This window comes from Gorilla gorilla, chromosome 2 (genome assembly GCF_029281585.2).
Source record: "Gorilla gorilla gorilla isolate KB3781 chromosome 2, NHGRI_mGorGor1-v2.1_pri, whole genome shotgun sequence".
Classification (NCBI taxonomy): domain Eukaryota; kingdom Metazoa; phylum Chordata; class Mammalia; order Primates; family Hominidae; genus Gorilla; species Gorilla gorilla.
Window position 1 is genome coordinate 174,469,872 of NC_086017.1, and position 19,243 is coordinate 174,489,114.

Below are 19,243 nucleotides of genomic sequence, written 5' to 3' on the forward strand. Positions count from 1 at the left end.
AGCTCATTCTGTCCACTCAGCCTGGCAGGGTACACTCAGCGCACATTACTGGCCTGGATCCCACACCGGCCAAGGATGAGCCAGGTGCAGAGTGGCAAGGGACATGTGAGTGGACATGAGGTCCAGCCACGTGCTCATCAAGGTACACTGGCTGCAATGAGGCAGGTAGCTCCAGGTGCTGGCCTGGGCACTGGCTCCCTGTGCGGCTGTGACTGTGAGAGGTGACAGCGTGCTGGCAGTCCTCATAGCCCTCGCTCGCTCTCGGTGCCTCCTCTGCCTGGGCTCCCACTTTGGCGGCACTTGAGGAGACCTTCAGCCCACCGCTGCACTGTGGGAGCCCCTTTCTGGGCTGGCCAAGGCCGGAGCCAGCTCCCTCAACTTGCAGGGAGGTGTGGGGGGAGAGGCGGGAGCGGGAACCGAGGCCGCGCCCCGCGCTTGCCGGCCAGCTGGAGTTCCGGGTGGGCGTGGGCTTGGCGGGCGCACACTCGGAGCAGCCGGCCTGCCCTGCCGGCCCCGGGTAATGACGGGCTTAGCACCCGGGTCAGCGGCTGCGGAGGGGGTACTGGGTCCCCCCAGCAGTGCTAGCCCATCGGCGCTGCGCTCGATTTCTCGCCGGGCCTTAGCTGCCTTTCCGTGAGGCAGGGCTCAGGACCTGTCGCCTGCCATGCCTGAGCCTCCCACCCCCTCCGTGGGCTCCTGAGCTGCCCAGACTCCCCGATGAGCGCAGCCCCCTGCTCCACCGGCCCAGTCCCATCGACTACTCAAGGGCTGAGGAGTGCCCGCGCAGGGCGCAGGATTGGCAGGCAGCTTCACCTGCAGCCCCAGTGCAGAATCCACTGGGTGAAGCCAGCTGGGCTCCTGAGTCTGGTGGGGATGTGGAGAACCTTTACGTCTAGCTCAGGGATTGTAAATGCACCAATCAGCACCCTGTCAAAACAGACCACTCGGCTCTACCAATCAGCAGGATGTGGGTGGGGCCAGATAAGAGAATAAAAGCAGGCTGCCCCACACAGCAGTGGCAACCCGCACGGGTCCCGGTCCCTTTCTACACTGTGAAAGCTTTGTTCTTTTGCACTTTGCAATAAATCTTGCTGCTGCTCACTCTTTGGGTCTGCACTGCCTTTATGAGCTGTTACACTCACCGCGAAGGTCTGCAGCTTCACTCCTGAGCTGGCAAGACCACGAACCCCACCAGAAGAAAGAAACTCCGAACACATCCAAACATCAGAAGGAACAAACTCCGGACATGCCACCTTTAAGAACTGTAACACTCACTGCGAGGGTCCACAGCTTCATTCTTGAAGTCAGTGAGATCAAGAACCCACCAATTCCGGACACAACTGGACCAGGCGTACTGCAAGCAGCTTCCACTGTTGACATTGAGGAATACAGTGGCACCTGGAATCTCAGAGATGCCAGGAACTGCAGAGGCACAAAGAAGGTGTCACAGCCCTAGCCTGGGGAGCTCCTAGGTCTGGGCTCCCGGGAGGGCTTAGGTCTTGTCTCCCTCTCTCTTCTATCCTTCTTGTTGCCTGCAATGTGGTGAGTAAGGGGTGTGTTTTAACCCTGTTTGTGTTACAGCTCCTTTAACCCCACCATTTGGCAGGTCCCAAGTTCTTGTCCTGCATCCAGGAAGAATGAGGTATGCAGACCAGTGGAGTGCGAGCAAGGTAAAGAGGAGCTTTACTGAGTGACAAAACGGCTCAGAGGAGACCCTCACTGGATAGCTCCTCTCTACATGCAGGGTCTCCCAATTGTTCCAGCTCTCTGCAAAGAGGAGACCTTTGAGTGGGTAGCTCCTCTCCACAGGCAGGTCATCCCGTTGGGCATTCAGCTCTCATCAGAGAGGAGACCATGGAGTGGGTAGCTCCTCTCTGCAGCTGGTCACCACATCCTCTCTTTGGTTCTCAGCAGAAAGGTGGTCCTGGGATAGATAGCTTCTCTCTGCAGCTGATTTTCTCATCATCTCCTCAAGTCTGTGTGAGTCCAAGGCTTTTATGGGCCTCAGAAGGGAGGAAGTGCACACTGATTGGTCCATGGGTGGCCATGGGCAGGACTGGAAAAAGCGCCGCAAGTATCTGCTCTCCTCTGTGGGATTGGCTGCCTGGCCCCTAGGCTTCAGGCCCTCCCTGGCTTGAAGGTGAGGCTTCACCAGGGATCTGCCCCCTCCCACCCAGGAACCTGTCTGTCTCCTGCTGTCAGTTCATAGCGTCCAGGCTGTTTGTGACATGGGGTGCATGCAGACCTGTCCTGAGCTGCCTTCAATACCTCTTGGGCCTCTCTCCTGTGTTTGTCAGTACCCAAAGTCCTGAGAGGGCTGCGGCAGCAGGGGGCTGGCATGTCAGTACTGCCTCAAGTGTACATACACCTGGCTAGACTGCTTCAGTGCCTGGGCTTGGCGCCAAACTTGCTTTGAGATTGGAGTGGGCACTGGGAGTGGGGAGATGTCAGGCAGTGGGAGCAGATACCTCCCAGCCTGTGGAGACAGGACCCTGAGAGTGCAGAGGTGCCTGGGTCCACAGCCACAGCTTGGTCAGCTGCAGGTGCACCCAGGAAGGTGGGGCTTCTACCTGTTCTTGGCTCCTGTTGGCCCTGTGGAGCATGCAGCCCAGCTGCACCTCCCTTGCTGCAGCTGGCAACTTGACATCATTATGATACCAGTAATATTTTTCCTTTCTCTATTATAAGCAAGATACTTCAAAGTCAATTAATTAGCTCAAGATTAAAAATATTAAACTTGATGAATCTTATTGAAGACCTGAATTTTAACAAGATTTCTAGTTTATTTTACTTCAAACTCAAGCATATATTAGTTTATACTATACACACACTCGCACACACATCTGTATATACTCCCACTGTATACACTTTGGTATCTCAGCATTTTTCCTAACATATTTGAATATTTGAAACACTGAAAACATTTCTTTGTACCAAACAAATATATGTACAAACACAGCCATTTACAAAGCTTCTCTTGTTTCAAGAATGCAAGAAATCTGGATGATGGAAAATTATAGCTATTAATTATAAATACGTATTAATATATAGTAAATCATGTGGTTTACTTGTCCTGCTTAAATCAATAATAATCCAAGACTAAGAAACAGTATTTGATTTTTATGAACATTGGATTAAAATTCCTAATTCCATTTTAGCATCTTTGTATACAGATTCTCTAATCAATTGCCAATTTATCCAAAATTTCTATCCAGGGCTTATTAATTTCCATAATAGCTTGTGCCTACAGGGTGCCCACCCACCCACCATCTGTCACGTTAAGTTTTCTCTATCTGTTACTTAAGAAAAACAACTTGTACAATTAAAAACAAAGCATTTTGTTCAAATTAGGAAATTTTGACACACGGTGTTTGCTTGAATTTATGAATATGAGTTCATACATTACCCATACTTTAGTATATAAATAAAATAAAAATTCAAAATAAATTATCTTAAAACCACATAAATTAAATTTACAAAATCAATTAACAGAAATAGGTAGGAGAAAACATAACAAATCCATATAAAGGATGACCAAGTAGAGATTTGAAATATTCTTGAAAAATAAAGATGATGCATGTTTTTAAAATTTGGGAACACACCTCTTGATCACTTTTACAAAAGTGACATAGATATTTTCACAGCAATTAATATAAGGTTGTATTTTATGAATCACACAAACTTATCAGATAAATTTAAAAAACAAACTATTAAAATGCAAATGGAAAAATAACACATTGTGGGGGTACTAATGGTATCACGTAAAATACTTTCATTTGAGAACATGTCTCAAAGTAGCAATAGCTCTACAGATAGAAAATAATTAGTGTTGTTGAACTATGCCCAATTAACTGGTGCCTGCATATTTTAAGGCATATGATCCAGCAAAACACCTGGCATTGGAAGGTCACAGTTTTCTTGGTTTCTTAAATTAAAAACAAGACTTATCATTTAAATCTCAGAATATGAGAACATTTGGCCCAGGCCCAGAAGCCAAGAACAGTTGGCCACTAAAGCAAAAATAATTATTCTTGAACATTATCTCTCATAACTGGTATGAGACTGAAACAATTCTTTGTGTCGTGTTCTCGCGTGGCAGCAATTTTGAGCAAGGTTCTTGCTGGCAGTGAGTCCTACATGAAGATAAACAAGACAGAATTCCTGCCCTCTACTGTATCAAATATAAAGGACTGTAACCCTGAACAGAAAGGATCATGCTACCAGCTCAGATGGTCAAATATGATGAAATTAGAGAGGCTGAGATACTGATTTTGGTTGAAAATATGTGATGATCCTTGAACATAATTAATGATGTGTTATTTTAATGGAGACTTTATGGATAAATGAATCGAGTGTGTCATGCTGGAGAGGAAACAAGAGGTAGCATTTGTTCAATGAAAGAACTACAGAATTAAAGGGACTGAGTGAGATTTCATGAAAAAATCCAAAGGTGATCCACTTGGTGGAGGTGGCAGATACAAGGGAAGTTAGGAGAAATACAGATTGAAAAGAGTTTAAAGGATAGAATCACTAGATGAAAAGATGGGAAAGATGTATTAGCATAGATTGTTTTTGGTTTTGCTTGTTTGCTGAGGGATATCAAGTGAAAGAAAGTGAAGAGATGATTGATGGATACTACAACAGTAAAAAAAAGGTAGTAGTATTTTTTAAAGAAATAATACTGTTTGTTGGTAAAAATCACAGTTAAAGAATCCAGATATTATAGTACATCCAAAATTTGAATATGAGATACATTTATTGACCTAAGTTGACTAATTATGTATACGACAGAATCATTAAATACCTCTAAGTGGAAAATTATTTGGAAACAAACTTTTTAGTTTGTTTTATAAGCTATAATAAGAGCAGATTTTGAATAACTTAGCTTTATGCTTTATAGGACATGAATTTCCAAACATCAAAGGGATTCTTATATTTAACAACTTATCTAGGGAAAACGTTTTTGTCCCAGAAAGAGTAGTCCAACTTTCTTTTTTGATGACATATCTTTATATAGCATAGCACTCTTATTTTAGGGAACTATCTTGATCGAGAAGTGTATTTATTATTAGAACACATATAAAAGTACACTAGTGACATAAGTTAATTGGCAGAGACCACATGAGTTATTATTTACATGTCTATTGTGAAGGCAATTAAAATAATGTATGAGAAATGGTCTGTAAATTGCAACAATTATTGGATATATTTATCATTGCTTTTCTCCCATCACATTACCTCCTTACCACAGAAGTACTTGCTCATCATTCAGCCCATCAGACAGATAAATTTACCTTATACAAAGACCAATCCTATGTTTTTCATATAGCTTATTTTCCCATGGTTTGGATGGAGTCTCTTTCCTTGAGTGGTGCCATCCGAACTATTGGAATGTGTACAGAAAGAGGACAGCCGTCTATTCAGCCACAGCCACTGCCACATCACTGAAGGAATCACATATTTTTTGCCCTGTCCTCAAACTGTCCAGTTTGATTCAACAATGATTTATTCATTGGATATGTATACAGTTCTATAGTCATGCCTTTATTTTTGTTAAAAATTTAGGTATCCCACTATTGGAAAGAGAACCTCTATTTTATTGGAACAGAAAGATCTCACCTCTGACGGTTTGTGAAATAAAACCTATAATTAGCTCTTCACTTTCTTTAAACAAGAGGCATAATGTCTCCCTGGTTTCTCCTCTTTCAACATAAAAATATTATTATCAAAATATTGATTTTATTATGTTACTGTCTCAATGCTCAAGAATAGTAAATTATTAAGAAAATTGATAGATTTTGTAATGGCAGAGACTGATAAAATGGGAAACATTTTTTAAATTTATTTTTTTCTTATATATATTTCAAAACTGTAAAATCTCTACAGTATTTTTTGTAGTAACAAGGCAAAAATTATCTTCTCCCAGATATTTAAAAGTTTTCATTTGCTTTCTTTTTATACCTGTTATTCATATAATAAAAAAAAATTGTGGTCTTCAAAAGAGTTAATATTCTGCTTCTCCTTTCTCATCTTGTACCACGAGTCCCTAGCCAGCATTGTGTGAACTTGAAACATACTGGCTTCCTTTAATCACTGGCATATGATCCTTTTTAGCACAGAACTTTAAAAATGCCACACCCTCTATATGGAGATCTTTTTTTCTTCGTTAATCATCATCTTCTTTTCAGATCAATTTCTATTTTTGGTGGGAGAAGTCTTTTCAGAAATTTCTTAAGCCATATCTCCTAAAATGTGGTTACATTATACCAAATACTTATATTTCAGGACATTTATCTCAACTGAAATTTTGCATTTACTTGTGAAGCTTTTTTTGTTTGTTTGTTTTTAATGTATATGTTTTCAGGTGTTGCTCACATCCATAATTACCTGTATCAAAAAAGTTGACTTAATGAATGGCGAATATCATGGTTTTGTTTATATCAATTTCAAGTTTTATTTGGTATCATGTAACAAATATATATTGAAATTGGGAAATAAGAATATGCACAATTATAAGTTGTGTTAAAGCAAAAATCTTTTAAATAAAAATAAAAATCAGAATTAAATTATTAGATTTCCTTTAAGATGTTCAGGACTAGTCTTACAGTATTCCAATGGAACACTTGCACCTCACTCATAGTTCTGAGAATGCAGAAAGTGGAGAATATTGAGGTATTTTCAGAACAGCCAGGCAAGTTAATGAACAACCTTTTCATGATTTTTTTACAAGCACTTCTAATTACAACATTGATGTTATTTTCAAAATTGAAAAAACCACTTATACATAGCTTCTTAAACAAAAGATATTCATGCTACAAAAAAGTACAAACCACATTTCTATCAAAAGATCAGGAATTACACAACAGTACATATCCATACTTACCAATTTTTTAGTTTATTTTGATGTAGCTATTCTCAGGCAAATTTTAAAAGCCTCATCTGAATTACATACTCTAAAATAAAATTTTAAGTGGTATCTGATTTAGTGTATTATCATTAAATATCAACTTTTTATGATTAATTTTTCATTCTGATTTAAATATAGTGATTTTAAATTATTTGTTAAAACCATTATGCATTTATCTGCTACATATGGAAATATAACTGGAAAATGCTATTCACTTTCCTACAAACACACAACAGCTATAACCTGAGAGGTGTGTGGAACCAAATGAGCTTTTACATTAAGTATAATTTGGCTCTTTCTAAAACCAATTAGTATTATACCATCTAGAAACATCTCTTTCATCATCTACATACTGGAGGAGTCAGCATTAGACTAGATTGTGGATTTCCATACTCAGGTGTGCTTGGAACCTGATAAAAGAGGCCGTTAAATTTTATTCATCTGAAGCAGTCAACATTTGGATACAAGGTCATGCTCTACTTTTATTTTTCTCTTCAGACAAACAAGTACTGGAGACTGTTATTCAGAACAATTACACAAATACTTTTCATACCCCATACAACTTGTTACTAGCAGATAAATTATAGTGTTTGGACAGAGAGTGTGAGGTAGGGAAAAGACACTGATATGAATGGTTGTTTCTACCCTCTAATTTATCCAAAAAGCTGTGCCTCTTATATTTTTTGATTCAGAGAAATGCCACTTATACCAGAAATATGAAAATTACTCATAATGTCTTAAGCCCAACATTTACCTAAAGAAAATGTCTTTTTATTTGTGTAGGTACAATTGCCCTCTATTTGGTAATCTCGTCTTCAAAGACACCTGATATGGTTAAATCTCATCTTAAATTGTAGCTTCCATATCCCTGCATGTTGTGGGAGGGACTTGGTAGGAAGTAATTGAATCATGGGGGCAGGCTTTTCCCATGCTGTTCTCATGATAGTGAGTAAGTCTCATGAGATCCGATGGTTTTATAAAGGGAAGTTCCCCTGTGCATGTTCTCTTGCCCGCCACCCTGTAAGATGTGTTTTGTTCTTCAGCTGCCTTTTGCCTTGATTGTCAGGCCTCCCCAGCCATGTGGAACTGTGAATCCATTAAACTTCATTTTCTTTATAAATCACCCAGTCTTAGGTATTTCTTCATAGCAGTATGAAAATGGACTAATACACCACCTCACTAGCTAAGAACAGTATGTATCCCCAAAATATATTGTTTGCTTTGCTGCAACAATCTTTCAGGTAGAGCTCCTGTCTAGTGTCTTGCTACATTTCCAACCACTCCATTTTTCACACTACTATGTAAAATAAATATTAACTTTAATGTTACTCACTTCAGTTTCCTGTTTATACCTCTTCAGTTTTTCCCCTTTGTTTTCATTATGAAGCCTACTTTTGAAGCATGATATTCCTTCAGTTGCTCAAGGTCTAAGGTCTATAACAAATATTCTCTCTCTCCTATCTCTATCTCACTCACTTGAATCCTAAAGCACTATTAATTTTGCCATCTCAATATCTCAATGGCATATTTGATGCACATTGTATTAACATAAAGATAACACTTTAAAAGTTAAAAGGAAGTGAGCTGAACAAGAACACTGAATAGAAGCTTCCACAGATTACCCCTCCACAGGAACACCACATTTTACAACTAACTACATGAAAAAGAACCTTCATAGGAACCATAAATCAGGTGAGTGATCACAGTACCTGGTTTTAACTTCATAGCAGTAAAAAAGGCACTGAAGTGGTTAGGAAAGACAGTCTTGAGTTGCCAGTGCCACCCCTTCATTCTTCCTTGGCAGCAACCATGTGGTAGAGAGAATCTGTCCCTTACTGGTGGGAAAGTACAGTGATTGTGGGACATTGCATTGGAATTCAGCGCTGCCCTACCACAGCAAAGACCAACACAGGACAGAACTCAACAGGTGCCCACAGAGGGAGCTTGAACACCAGCACTAGCCAGAGGTGAACTGCCCATCCCAGTGGTCAGAACCTGAGTTCTAGCAAGTCTCACCACCATGGGATAAAGTGCTCAGGGGCCTAAATTAACATAAGTAGTCAAGGCCCCAAGGACTACAATTCCTGGAAATATTCAGGTGCTGGGCTGGGCTTTGAGCCAATAGACTTGGGGTGCACATAACACGGCGAGATACCAGCTGGTGTGGCCAAGGAAGGGATTGGATAAATGTGAAAATTAAAACAAAAATTGAACAAATTATTGAAACAAATGATAAAGGAAAGACCACATACCAAAACCTATGGTATACAGCGAAAACAGTACTAAGAGTGAAGTTCAAAGCAATTAAGTGCCTAAATCAAACAAGTAGAAACACATCAAATAAACAACCTAACAATGCATCTTAAAGAAATAGGAAAGCAAGAGTAAACCAAATTCAAAATGAGTAAAAGAAACAAAATAAGGATCACAGCAGAAATAAATAAAATTGAAATGAAGAAAACAATAAAAAAAAACACAAAAAGCTTTGTTTTCAAAGATAAATAAATATGACAAACCTTTAGCCAGACTGAGAAAAACAGAGAGATAATCCAAATAAATAAAATCACAGATGAAAAGGAGACATTACAATAGATACCATAGAAATGCAAATGATCATTTGTGGCTACTATTAACAAGCGTATGCCAATAAATTGGAAATTCTACAAGATGGTAAATTCCTAGACATATACAACCTATTAAGATTGAACCATAAAAAAATCCAAAAACTGAACCAAACAATAACAAGTAACAAGATCAAAGTCATAATAAAATGTCTCTATGCAAAAAAAAGACCGAGAACCAATAGCTTCACTGCTGAATTTTACCAAACATTTAAAAAGCACTAATACCAATCCTACACACACTATTACAAAAAAAAAACACAGAAAAAAGAATACTTTCAAACTCATTGTAAAATACCAGTACTATGCTGATACCAAAACTAGACAAATGTACACTCAAAAAATAAAGAAAATTACAAGCCAATATCCCTGATGAACACTGATATAAAAATTCTCAACAAAATACTGGCAAATCAATTTCACCAACACATTAAAAAGGTCATTCATGATGACCAAGTAATATTTTTCCCAGAGATGCAAGGATGGTTCAACAAACACAAATCAATCTATGTGATACATTATATCAAAAGAATAAAAGACAAAAACCATCATATCAATTGATGCTGAAAAAGCTAATGGTAAAATTCAATATCCCTTCATAATAAAAGCCTTAACAATTACTGAATATAGAAGGAACAAAACTCAAAACAATAAAAGCCACATACAACAGACCCATAGCTAATATTATACTAAATGGGGAAAATCTGAAATGGGTACATGAGACACGTTGATACAGGAATGCAATGTATAATTACTACATCAGAGTAAATTGGATTTTCATCCCTTCAAGCATTTATCCTTTTTCTGTTTTACAGAAAAATTATTGTTAACTATACTCACCCTGTTATGCTACCAAATTCAAGATCTTATTCATTTTATCATACATTTTTGTACCCAATATTCTTTCCCACCTCCCCCTACCACTACCCCTCCCAACCTCTAGTAGCCATCATTCTGCTCTCTTTAAATAATAAAAAATAATTAATAGCTTTGGAGGTATAAGTGCTTTTTGTTTGCATAAATGGATTGTATAGTGATGAAGTCTGAGATTTTAATGCACCCATAACCTGAGTAGTGTACATTATACCCAATATGTAGCTTTTTAAATCCCTCATCCTCCTCCCATACTCCCACTTCTGTCTCCAAAGTCCATTATATTACTCTGTATGCCTTTGCATACTCATAGCATAGATCCCACTTATAAGTGAAAACATACGGTATTTTGTTTTCCATTCCTGAGTTACTTCACTTAGAAAAATGACCTCCAGCTCTATCTAACTTGTTGCAAAATACATCATTAAATTCCTTTATATGGCTGAGTAGTGTTCCATGGTGTATATATACCACATTTTCTTTATCTATTCATAGGTCAATGGGTAATTAGGTTGGTTCCATAACTTTGCAATTGTAAATTAGTCTGCTGCAATAAACATATGTGTGCAGGTATTTTTTTGATATAGTGACTTTTTTCTTCCTTTGGGTATCTCCAATAGTGGGAATGCTGGATTAAATGGCAGATCTACTTTTGTTACTTAAGAAATCTCCATGCTTTCATGGATGTGCTACTAATTTACATTCCCACAAGCCGTGTATTAGTGTTCCTTTTTCACTACATGCACACCCAACATCCATTGTTTTTTGACTTTTTAATAATGGCCATTCTTACAGGAGTAAGGTGGTGTCTAATTATGATCTTAACTTGTATTTGCATTCCCCTGATGATTAATGATGTTGAGCTTTTTTTATGTTTGCTGGTCATTTGTATATCCTCTGTGAAATATCTGTTTATGTAATTTGCCCACTTTTTGATGGGATAGTTTGTTTCCTCTTGATTTGAGTTCCAGGTAGATTCTGGATTTCAGCCATTCCCCAAGTGCATAGTTGCCAAATATTTTCTCCCATTCTCTGGGTTGTCTCATTACTCTGATAATTATTTCTTTTGCTGGACCAAACTTCTTTAGTTTGACTACATTCCATTTATTTATGTTTATTTTTGATCCATTTGTTTTTGGACTCTTAGTCATGAACTCTTTGCCTAAGCCAATGTCAGCAAAGTTTTTCCTAGATAATCTTCTAGAACTTTTATAATTTCAGGTAGTAAATTTAAGTCTTTGTTCCATCTTGAGTTGATTTTTGTATAAGGTGAGAGATAAGGATCCAGGTTTATTTTTCTACATGTGGCTAGCAAAGTTTCCTAGCACAATTTATTAAATAAGGTTTCCTTTCTCCAATTTATGTTTTTGAATGCTTTGTCAAAAATTATTTGGTTGTAAGTATTTAGCTTTATTTCTGGGCTCTCTATTCTGTTCTATTGGTCTAAGTGTCTACTTTTATAATATTACTGTATTGTTTTGGTAACTATAACCTTGTAGTATAATTGATGTCTGGTAATGTGATGCCTTCAGATTTGTTCCTTTTGCTTAGGATTGCTTTGGCTATTTGGGCTTTCTGCGGTAACATATGAATGTTAAGATTTTTTTTTCTAATTCTGTGAACAATGATGTTGTATTTTGATAAGAATTGCATTGACTCTCTGGATTACTTTGGGAAGTATAATTATTTTCACAATATTGATTCTTCTAATTCATGAGTATAAGATGCATTTTCATTTGTTTGTGTCATCTATAATTTATTTCATTAGTGGTTTGTAGTTCTGATTGCTGAGAACTTTTACATCCTTGCTTAAATATATTTTAGGTCTATTTTTTGCAGCTATTGTAAAGGGATTGAGTTCTTGCTTTGATTCTCACTTTGGTCATTATTGGTGTATAACAATGTTGCTGATTTGTGTTCATTTATTTTGTAATGTGAGACTTTAGTAAATTTGTTTATCAAATCTAGGCATCTTTTGGAACAGTTTTCTAGGTGTACTGTTATATCATCAGCAAACAGCAATAGTTTGACTTCCTCTTTGCCAATTTGGATGGCCTTTATCCCTTTCTCTTGCCTGATTGTTCTGGCTAGAACTTCCAGTACTATGTTAAATAGAAGTGGTTAAAATGGGCATCTTTGTTTTGTTCCACTTTTCAGGGGGAATCCTTTAAACTTTTCCCCATTTAGTACAATGTTGGTTGTGGGTTTGTCGTATATGGCTTTTATTACTTTGAGGTAAGTCCCTTCTATGCCTTGTTTGTTGAGGGTTTTTATCACGAAGTAATGCTGGATTTTATCAAATTTTTTTTCTGTATCTGTTGGGATGATTATATGGTTGTTGCTTTTAATTTGTTTTATGTGATGTATCACATTTATTGACTAATATATTTTAAACTGTCTCATTATCCCTAGGATGAAACCTACTTGATCATGGTTAGTTATATTTTTGATGTGGTGTTAGATTCAGTTAGCTCATTTTGTTGAGAATTTTTACATCTGTGTTTATCAGGGATATTGGTCTGTAGCTTTCTGTTTTTGTTATGTCTTTTCTGGGTTTTGGTAACAGGGTGATGATGGCTTCAGAGAATGAGATAGGGGAGGGTCTCTCCTTTTCAATCCCTCAGAATGGTGTATCATTCCATTTTCATGCTGCTATAAAGAACTGCCAGAGACCGGGTAATTTATAAAAGAAAGACATTTAATTGACTCACACTTAAGCATGGCTAGGGAGGCCTCAGGAAACTTACGATCATGAGAAGGCAAAGGGGAAGCAAGGCACCTTCTTCACAAGGTGCCAGGAAGGGGAAGTGCTGAGCAATGGGAAAAGAACCCCTAATAAAATCTTCAGACCTTGTGAAATCTCACTCACTATAGTGTGAACTGCATGGGGGAACCCCACCTCACCCCTGCTGTGATCCAGTGACTTCCACCTGGTCTCTCCCTTGACATGTGAAAATAATGGGAATTAAAGTTCAAGATATAATTTGGGTAGAAAAACAAAGCCTAACCATATCATTCACCCCTGGGACCTCCCACATTTCATGTTCTTTTCACATTTCAAAATCAATTATGCTTTCCTAACAGTCATCCAAAGTCTTAATTCATTTGAGCATTAATCCAAAAGTCCAAGTCCAAAGTCTCATCTGAGACAAGGCAAGTCACTTCTGACTAGGAGACTGTAAAATCAAAAGCAAGTCAATTACTTCCTAGATACGATGAGGGTGCAGACATTGGGTAAATACACCCATTCCAAATGGGAGAAAGTGACCAAAATTATGGGGCTACTGACCTCATACAAGTCTAACTTCTGGCAGGGCACTCAAATCTTAAAGTCCTGAAATGATTTCCTTTGGCTCTATGTCTCACCTCCAAGTCACATTGATGCAAGAAGAGGGCTCCCACAGCCATGGGCAGCTCTTCCCCTGTGGCTTTTTAGGGTAGTCTTCCAACCTGGCTGTTTTCACAGGCTGCCAATGAGTGTCTATGGCTTTGCCATAGACACACTTGCACACAGTGCAAGCATTCAGTGCATCTACAATTCTGGGGTCTAGGGGACGGAGGCCTCCTTCATGCAGCTCTACTAGGCAGTGCCCCAAGGGGGACTCTTGTGTGGGGGCTCCAACCCCACATATCCCTTCTGCAATGCCCCAGCAGAGGTTCTACATGAGGGCTCTGCTCCTTCAGCATACCCCTGCCTGGACATCAATGCATTTCCATACATCCTCTGAAAACTAGGTGGAGTTTCCCAAGCCTCCATTCTTCTGTGCACTCTCAGGCTCAACACCATGTAGAAGCTTCCAAGGCTTGGGGTTTGCACTCTCTTGAGCCACAGCCTGAGCTGTACGTTGGCCCCTTTTAACCATGACTGGAGCAGCTGGGATGCAGGGTACCAAGTCCCAAGGCTGCACACAACAGTGGGACATGGCCTACAAAACAATTTTTCCCTCCTAGGCCTCTGACCCTGTGATGGAAGGGACTGCTGCGAATGTGTCTTATATGCCTTGGGTTTATTTTCCCCATTGTCTTGGCAATTAACATTCGGCTTCTCATTACTTACACAAGTTACTGCAGATGGCTTGAATTTCTCATCAGAATTTTTTTTTCTTCTACTGCATTGTCAGGCTGCAAATTTTCCAAACTTTTATGCTCTCTTTCTCTTTTAAACAAAAGTTCCAATTCCAAACCATCTCTTTTTGAATGCATAAAATTTGAATGCTGTTAGGAGAACCCAAGTCACATCTTGAATGCTTTGGTTCTTATAAACTTATTCTGCCAGATACCCTAAATTACCTCCCTCAAGTTTAAAGTTCCACAGATTTCTAGGGCAGGGGAAAAATGCCACCAGTCCCTTTGCTAAAGCATAGCAAGAGTCACCTGTATTCCAGTTCCCAACAAGTTCCTTATCTCCATCTGATACCACCTCAGCCTGGATTTCATTTTCCATATGACTGTCAGCATTTTAGTCAAAGCCATTCAACAAGTCTCTAGAAAGTCCCAATCTTTCTCACATCTTCCTGTCTTCCTCTGAGCCCTCCAAAATTTTACAACCTCTGCCTGTTGCACAGTTCCAAAGTCCTTTACACGTTTTGGGGTATCTTTATAGCAGAACACCACTCTCTGCGGTATCAGTTTACTGTATTTGTTCATTTTTATACTGTTATGAAGAACTGCCTGAGACTGGGTAATTTACAAAGGAAATAAGTTTAATTGACTTATAGTCAGCATGCCTGAGGAGGCCTCAGGAAACTTACAATCATTGCTGAAGATGAAGGGGAAGCAAGGCACCTTCTTTACAAGGTGCCAGGATATAGAAGGGCCAAGCAAAGGAGAAAGAGCACCTTATAAAACCATTGGATCTCATGAGAACTTACTCACTATCATGAGGACAGCATGGGGAAAACTGCCCTCATGATCTGATTACCTCCACCTCGTCTCTCCCATGGCATGTGAGGATTATGAGAATTATAATTCAAGATGAGATCTGGGTGGGAACACAAAGCCTAATCATATCAAATAGTTTCAGAGGATTGGTGCCAATTCTTCGAATGAGTGATGGAATTCATCTCTGAATTTATCTGGCCATGGACTTTATTTGAAGGTTCTTTTAAAATTTGTGATTCAGTCTCACTGCTTATTTTAGTTTTGTTCAGGGTTTCTATTTCTTATGGATTTAATTTAGAAGGGTTGTATGTTTTCAGGAATGTATCCATTATTTATATATTTTCTAGTTTGTATATATAGAGGTGTTGATGTAGTCTTGAGTGGTATTTTGTGATTTTGTTGTGTTGTTTGCAATTTCTTCAGTTTTATTTCTAATTGAGTTTATTTGAATCCTCTCTCTTATTGTTTAATCTAGCTATTGGTCTATAAATTTGCTTATCCCTTCAAATAATTAACTTTTTGTTTCATTGATATTTTGTATTTTTTATGTCTCAATATCATTTGCTCTACCGTAATCTTTGCTATTTATTTCTATCTGCTTGTTTAGTTTTTTCTTTTTTCTCTAGTTCGTTGTTGTGTGACATTAAGTTGTCAATTTGTGATCTTTCGGGCTTTTTGATGTAAACATTTAGCACTATAAGCTTTCCTTCTAACACTGCTTTTGATAACTTGTGTCACTAATCATTCACTTCAAAGAGTTTTAAAATTTTCATCTTGATTTTATTGTTAACTCCAAAATTATTCCAGAGAAGATTGTTTAATTTCCATGTATTTGTATAGTTTTCACTATCCTTTTTTGAGTTGATTTCCAGTTGTATTCTACTCTAGTCTGAGAAGACACTTGAAATGATTTTCATTTTCTTTTATTTATCTTTATTTTTTTATCTTTAGTTTTGTTGTTGAGACAGTGTCTCACTCTGTCAGTTAGGGTGGAGTACAGTTGCACAATCTCAGCTCACTGCAACTTCCGCCTCCTGAGTTCAAATGATTCTCATGCCTCACCCTTGTTTTATTCTGTTGTTCAGGCTGGTCTCAAACTCATGGCCTCAAGGCATCTGCCCACCTCAGCCTCTCAAAGTGCTGAGATTACAGGCATGAGCCACTGCACCCAGCCATAATTTCAATTTTCAAAAATTGATTGAGACTTGCTTTGTTTCCTGTCTTGGTCTATCTTGGAGAATGTTCGATGTGCTGATGGAAAGAATGTGTATTCTGCAGTTCTTGTGTAGAATGTTCTGTTTACACCTGTTAGATCCATTTGTTCTAGAGTGTACTTTAAATTCATTGTTTCTTTGTTGACTTCCTGTTTCGATAATCTAGCTAGTGCTGTCAGTGGAGTATTGAAGTCCTCCACTGTTATTGCATTGCTGTCAATCTTATTTCTTAGATATGGTAGTATTTGCTTAATGAATCTGGGAGCTCTAGTGTTACATGCATATAAATTTAGGGTTATAATATCCTTTTGAATTTATCCTTTTAAAATTATATTATAATTGTCTTTGTATTTTTCTTTATTGTTGTTGCTTTAGTCTGTTTTATCTGATATAATAATAGCTATTCCTGCTTGCTGTTGGCTTCCATTTTTGTAAAATATCTTGTTCAACCGCTTTAACTTAAGTTTATATGAATACTTACATATTAGGTAAGTACCCTGAAGACAGCAAATGTTTGATTTGTGATTTTCTTTAATTCATCTTGCTAATTTATATCTTTTAAGTGGAACATTTAAGCTAATTACATTCAGTGCTAATATTGAGATATAAGGTACTATTTCAGTCATCATGTCAATTGTTACTAAGATACTTTGTTTTCCTCATTGTGTTATTGTTTTCTAAGCTTTGGGGTGTTTAAACTGTTCAAGAGATTATATTCTGATGCATTTTAACCTTTTGTTTCAGGATTTAGAATTCCTTTCAGCATTTCTTATAGGGCTAGTCTGGTAGTGGCAAATGCCTGAAAATGATTTTATTCCTCCTTCATTTATGAAACTCAGTTTTGTGAGATACAAAATTTTTGGATGACATTTATTTTGTTTAAGGAGATAAAACACAGGACCTCAATCACTCTGGCTTGTTAGATTTCTGCTAAAAAGTCTTCTTTTAGTCTGGTATGTTTTCTTTATAGGTTATCAGATGTTTTTCTCTTAGTGCTCTCACAATTCTTTGCTTCACGTTGACTTTAGGTAACCCAGTGACTATATGTACCATATATATATATATGGTACATTTTGTGATGAATCTCCCAGGAGTTCTTTGAACTTCCTGTATTTGGATATCTAAATCTCTAGCAAGGCCAGGGATGTTTTCCTCAATTATTCCCTCAAATGAGTTTTCCAAAATTTTACATTCTCTTCTCCCTCAGGAACATGAGTTATTTTTAGGTTTGGTCATTTTACATAATCCCATGTTTCTTGGAAACTCTGTTTATTTCTTTGTTTCCCTTTTCTTTACTTTTGTCTTTCTGGGTTAATTCAAAAGCCTTGTCTTCAATCTCTGAAAATCTTCCTTCTACTTTTTCTAGTTTATTGTTAAAAATTTCTACTGCACTTTTGAATTCCCTGTGTCATTCATTTCCAGAAGTTTGATTATTTTTTCTTTAAAATATCTCTTTAGAAAATGTTTATTTATTTCCTATTTTTTTTAAATTTATTTATGTTGATTTTCACCTTTCTTTGGTATATCATTGAGTATCCTAATAATCAACCTTATGAATTTTTTGTATGGTGTTTTAAAAAATTTATCATTCTTTGGATTCATTTCTGAAGAGCTAGTGTGATTTTTTGCTGTGGGGGGTGTTACAGAACTCTGTTTTGTCATATTACTAGAATTATGTTTCTAGTCCTTCTCATTTGGGTAGACTATTTCTCCTAATTATTCTTGAGTTTATTTTTAATTTGGATTTTTTTAAATCTATGTTTTCCCTTTAGAATGTGACTTTAATGTGTATATTTTACTGTAGCCTATTTTGGCTCTTGGTTGTTTCAGGGGTGAAGACTCTGTATGAGTTCCTTGGTTATGGACAGACTGTATTAGTCAGAGTTCTCTAGAAGGACAGAACTAATAGGATAGATGTATATATGAAAGGGATTTTTTAAGGAGTATTGACTCACAATCACAAGGTGAAGTCCCACAATAGGCCATCTGCAAGCTGAGGGGCAGGAAAGTCAGTGGGAATCCCAAAAACTCAAAAGTAGGGAAGCAGAGAATGCTATATAGTTTTTATTATAGACATCACTCAATTCTTTCATTACGTTAACTTCAAGGTATTTTATTATATTCATAGTACTGTATACGGAATTACTATTTTGATTTTGTTTTCAGCCTCTTTGCTATTGGTATATTAAACTGTTAATGATGGTTGCATGCTAGATTTTGTATCTTGCAAAATTACTACATATGTTTATCGGTTCTAGTAGTTTTTAGTGTTTAGGTTTTTTCTTTGGTTTTTTAATTATAATGTTTAGGGTACATGTGCACAATGTGCAGGTTTGTTACATATGTATACATGTGCCATGTTGGTGTGCTGCACCCATTAACTCGTCATTTAACATTAGGTATATCTCCTAATGCTATCCCTCCCCCCTCCCCCCACCCCACAACAGGTCCCGGTGTGTGATGTTCCCCTTCCTGTGTCCATGTGTCCTCATTGTTCAATTCCCACCTATGAGTGAGAACATGCGGTGTTTGGTTTTTTGTCCTTGCGATAGTTTCCTGAGAATGATGGTTTCTAGCTTCATCCATGTCTCTAATAGAAGATCATACTATCCACATACACATACAAAAATAATGATTTGATTTATTTCTTTCCAATTTGGATGCCCTTTATTTCTTTTTTTTCTGATTCCTCCATTTAGCACTTTCAATGCTATGTTGAATTATAGTCATGAAACTGGACATTCTTG